Raw genomic sequence first — 5,925 nt, forward strand, 5'->3', positions numbered from 1 at the left:
ATGGTAGCTGCTAATTTGCTGCTGTGGCTTCATGTGGCTAAAGTTCAGAGGCAAAGCTGAATAGTGGCTAAAGCTGAAGAGACTGCAGGAGGAAGTGCTGTTACCATGTTTCCTGCTAAGCTTTAACATGTGATATAATTTACTGACTCTCCCATGGGTCCAATCAACAGAGAGGGAGAGTAAACATTCCCACTCTGTGATCTGTTCTTCTGAATAACTGGGGAGTCTCTTTCCTAATCCTAACCAAACTCAGGTCTTTTCAAAGGGAAAAAAACTATACTTTTTACCTCTCTCTATTCCAGGACAAGCATATAGAATGGTAGAGTTGAATATGAAGTGGGTGCTCAAAAAGGTGACAGTGGCATGTCGATTGCATTCTCTCAGATGTCTGGCAACCATATTCCCTTTACTGAAAAAAGATCAATTACTTTTTACAGTTCAACAAACAGTTCAAAATGATGGTCTTCTGGCCTCATAAGTTCTAATTTTCCATTTTGTAGCCCAGCCATTAATTCATTGTCTTGTAAAATGTATAGACTTCTGGCCCCATCACTGAGCTAGTGATAGCCTGTACTTCTCTGGCATCTTCAGCCAATTGCCTGTCATTCTGAACCTTGGACTTGTACATTGCTATTTGCCCCCCTGAGTTTGCTAATAGAGAGTTGCTTGGACTTTTGTTCTCACCACTTTTATAGCCACGTGAGTAAGGCTGGGCTTTGCTGCATCTGACTAAATGGCATTTTAGAAGTGGATCCGATGATTAGCTAGTTCAATTTCCCACCATTTGCTTGGAATCAGAATCTATCATGTACAAAGACACTTCAGTGCTTTGTGAGCAGCGAAGGACAATTTGTGATGGACTGGCCCATCCGGGGCTGCCAGGGTCATTAGAGAGCTCTGACTTGCTGCCCTTAATGAGCAGCGTGTCTCCACCATCAAACGGCAGCTGCACCTGCTGGGCCTGCTCACATTCTGGCAGAAAACTTGCAGAATGCAAGAACAGAGCATCTTAGTCACTACCTTGTTTCTGCCTCTGGGTGTGGAAAGTGATGCTGAATGGCATCTGCCCACCTCCCAGGAGAATCAGGTAGGTGATGTGCCTACAAGGAAGGAGTCTATGTGTTTTTGCATGGGAGAAGATTCTACAGTTCCAGAGGCTCCCTACCCCCAACAGAATTCTGGATGAGTACAGTGCAATGGCAGAGCACTTGCCAGCACTGACCAAGAAAATATAAAATCCACTTTGGTTTGGGATGCACATGCACATGCATTCATGAGTATGCCCTCTTACTTTTTAAAAACTATAACTTTTATGAGATTTTTAGTACAAAAATAGTGCATGCTCATTATAGCAGTTTAAAAAATACTAATGAGCAAGAATAAAAAATTAAAAATTACTCCTACTTCTGTTTTCCAAAGATAACCACTGTGACATCCCACTTTTAATCTTTACCCTTAGTTACTTTCCTAGGGCTACATATTCTTTTTATGATGAAAATAGGATTGTATCAAATCAACTATAACTATAATAAGAGTTAAAGGATACACAACAGATGTAGGTATCACAATCCTAGTTTACAAAACATACTGTAAAGCTGTAGTAATCAAAAGTATGGTTCTGACACAAAAACAGACACATGGGTCAATGGAACAGAATCAAGAGCCCAGAAACAAACCTAAACATACATGGTCAATCAAGCCGCAATAGAGGAGGCAAGAATATGTAATGGGGAAAAGACAGTCTCTTCAACAAATGATCCTGGGAAAAACTGGATAGTTACATACAAAAGAATTAAAATGGAACATTCTCTCACACCATTCACAAAAATAATCTCAAAATGGATTAAAGACCTAAATATGAGACCTAAAACCATAAAACTCCTAAAAGACACAGGCAGTAATATCTTAGACATTAATCTTAGCAATGTATTTATGGATATGTTTCCTCAGGCAAGGGAAGCACAAGCAAAAATAAACTATTGAGACTACACCAAACTAAAAAGCTTCTGCACAGCAAAAGAAGCCATTAACAAGACAAAAAGGCAACGTACTGAATGGGAGAAAAAATTTGCAAAAGATATATCTGCTAAGAGGTTAATATCCTAAATATATAAAGAACTCATATAACTCAACACCAGAAAAATAATCCAATTTAAAAGTGGACAGAAGACCTTAACAGACATTTTTCCAAAGAAGACATCCAGATGGCCAACAGACACATGAAAAGATGCTCAACATCACTCATCATCAGGGAAATGCAAATCCAAACCACAATGAGCTATCACCTCACACCTGTCAGACTAGCTAGTATAAAAAAGACCAGAAATAACAAGTACTGGTGAGATTGTGGAGAAAAGGAAACCCTTGTACACTGTTGGTGGGAATGAAAATTGGTGCAGCCACTGTGGAAAACAGTATGGAGATTCCTAAAAAAAAAAAAAAAAAAGTATCATACAATCTAGTAATTCCACTTCCAGAAATTTACCCAGAGAAAATGAAAACCCTAATTTGAAAAGCTATCTGCACCCCTCTGTTTATTGCAGCATTATTTACAGTAGCCAAGATATGGAAGCAACCTAAGTGTCCATCGATAGATGAATGGATAAAGAAGAGGTGGCATACGTACTCAATGGAATATTCCTCAGCTATTAAAAAAGAATGAGGGATCCCTGGGTGGCGCAGCGGTTTGGCGCCTGCCTTTGGCCCAGGGCATGATCCTGGAGACCCGGGATCGAATCCCACATCGGGCTCCCGGTGTATGGAGCCTGCTTCTCCCTCTACCTGTGTCTCTGCCTCTCTCTCTCTCTCTCTGTGACTATCATAAGTAAATAAAATAAAAAAAAAAAAAAGAATGAAATCTTGCCATTTGTGACAACATAGATGAAATTTGAGGGTATTATGCCAAGTGAAAGAAATCCGACAGAAAAAGACAAGCACCATATGATTTCACTTATATGTGGAATCTAAAAAATAAGACAATAAACAAAATAAAATAATAACAGACTGATACATACAGAAAAGAAAATGTTGGTTATGGAGTGTGGGGACAGGATGGGTTGGAAGGGCCAGTGAAATAGATGAGAGGGATTAAGAAGTGCCAATTTCTAGTTATAAAATACATAACTCATGAGGATGCAATGTACAGCATAGGGAACATAATAATATTGTAAAAACTTTGTATGATGACATATGTAAACTAGATTTATCATAGGGATGACTTCATAATGTGTAAAAATATCAAATCACTATGATGTGCACCTGAAACTAATAGGATATTGTATGTCAATTATACTTCAATAAAAATATGGGATTGTATTATATGTGCTGTTTTACAGTTTGCTTCTTTTATTTAACATATAGCTGTCTTTCCATATCATTAAAGCTTTTTCCATACCAGTGATTTTCATTGTCCTTTGTGTTTGGAGCACACTTTCAAGTCCTGTAATTTTCAGCAGCATGTTTAAAGAAATTAAGAGACTCTAGCTACTGAATTTGTAAGAATGTCTTTTGCTGTCAAAACATTGGCCGTTATCCTGCTATTTGCTTGACGCCTCCCCCCCCTTTAGAACCATGTCATTGCTTGAGTAGAGCTGTTTGCTGCTCCTGCTACTGTACACTCATATCCCGAAAAAGCAAAGTTGAGCACTTTCCCATAAACATTCTGGGCTTAATCTGAGCTTTATATTTATTCCTCACAGCCGGAAGCCCTCCACTGTTCTGTGTGACCCACTCAGCTCAGTGTTCCAGTTCTACCAGCGTGTGTGTTCTGGTGGGCAGCAATATTGTGCTGCTCTGGAATTGGTGTGTGTGGCTATTGCCCTACACCATCATGTTTAGCAGTGGCATTCTGTGCCAGTGTACGCACGTGTCATCATTTGTTAACCACTTTCCTATTACATGAGATGGATCTTTAAGTGGTTTATTGCTTTGTCACTTTTACAAACAGTGATATGATCAGGGGAGTTCCTTGTTAAATATTTACATTCACCAGAAGTTACAATGAGATGGATCCCTCTTTTGTTTAGCTCCAGACATATTTAAATTTTATTATCAATTAGTTTTATTAAATAACAAACCACCCCAACATGTGTTGGCTTAAAACCTACTTCACAATTCTGGGAGCCAGCTGGACTGTCCCGATCTGGGTCAACTCAGCTAATCTCTGCTGGACATCCATGCATCTGGGGTCAGCTAGTGGGCTGGCTGAGGCCAGATGATCAGGAGAGCCTCACTACATGCCTGGTAAGTGGCGTGTTGCTGCCTGCAGCAACAGAGGTGTCTCAGTTATACATCTCTACTCATAAAGTTTGCCTTGCCTTCTTCACTTGACAGTGGTGGCCACGGTCCCATGGGCAGCAAGAGCAAACCTCAGTGTGCAAGCACTTTTCAGGCCTCTGTTTGCATCCCTTTTCTTGATATTTGGTTGGCTGAAGCGAGTCCTAAAGCCAGCCCACCCAGAGTCAATGTGGGAGGGCACTACCAAAGGGCATTGGAGAGGAAGTGGAATAATTTAGGTACATTTTTTTGCCATCTACTACAGCCAATATTTTAAAATTGAGATTTCTGGGTCCTATTGAAAAACAAAGTTTGGCTATTCTGGATCCCCCTTGTCACATGGCAATAATGGGCAGACACATTGCAGAGTCCACCATCCTTACCTTCTCATCCAGCTCCTCTCCCTGTTGCTTTACCTACTCAGCCCCCACAGATACTTATATTTATGGCCTCTAGGGATATAGCAAGGAAGACTCTTAAGATACGCTCCTAGAGGTATTGTCCAGTTTAAAGTTGTGCATATTTTGAAAAACTACAATGACTTTCTAAAACTTTAAAAAATTTTGAAAACAATTTTTGCTTGAGCAAAACACAATGGGTTGGTTTTATTTATTTATTTTTTAATGGGTTGGTTTTAAATGCCAGTTAATTCCCCCAAACTTCAGTGGTCCCTGGGGAAGTTCTTGCTGGGGCACACGTACATACACATGAACACACACACCACCACCACACACACACAAACAACTGAGGCAGTAAAAAGAGTCTCTCTTCATCCCTTTCTCTGGAGAATTCCCCAGAAGTGGTAGTTTTGGAAACAGACTCCTCTCATTCAGCTCTTCAGCAGACACTTATTGAGAAGCTACTATAAGCCAGTCACTGCAAAAAGATGACTGATAAATACACAGTTCTCCAGGAACTTACTGTTTGGCCGATGAGACTAACGTGGATTGGATCTCCAATAACAATAAGACATGATAAGGTCTGTGCCAGAGTGCCTATGTGCCCAGTCTATGGGAACACAGAGGAGAAAGAATTCATTCTGCCTTGATTCAGAGGTGGGAGGTATGGGGAATATTTGCATGAGGCTCCCTCACTTGGACACATTTCTGTGCCATTTTCCTCATATATAAAATAGGTAAGATAACCATACCCACCTACAGTTACAGCAAGGATCCCATGAGATAAAAGCTTCTAACAGTGTCAGGTATGGAAAAACATTTTGCTAAATAATTGAGCTGAATTATTTTAGCTACCAGGGTTTTTCTTATACTCCTCACCCTTCCAGGGCCCTAAGAAGTGTGAGGGTCAAAATCACCTTTTCCTGCTGTGATTTACAGTATAGAATTAGAAAGTGCACAGTCCTTCAGTACTTTTACCAGGACTCTAAAAATTAGGATTATGAACTGGTAGGCACACTTCAGAGGATATTCAGAATTGGGATGGGATTCTGATCTAACACATGACTGTCATTAAATGAATCCCTGCATACATTGAGCTACCAATTTGTGTAAGCTAACCAGAGCTTTAAAGATAAATGAGACCCAAATCATGTCCTGTAGGATCTCAGCCTGTTGGGGAGACCAACATCACAGCCAGCAATTATGACACCATTTGGCCAGCACAGAAGAGGGAGCAATTAAGTTGGCCACA

This window comes from Canis lupus, chromosome 15 (assembly GCF_011100685.1).
Source record: "Canis lupus familiaris isolate Mischka breed German Shepherd chromosome 15, alternate assembly UU_Cfam_GSD_1.0, whole genome shotgun sequence".
Taxonomy (NCBI): domain Eukaryota; kingdom Metazoa; phylum Chordata; class Mammalia; order Carnivora; family Canidae; genus Canis; species Canis lupus.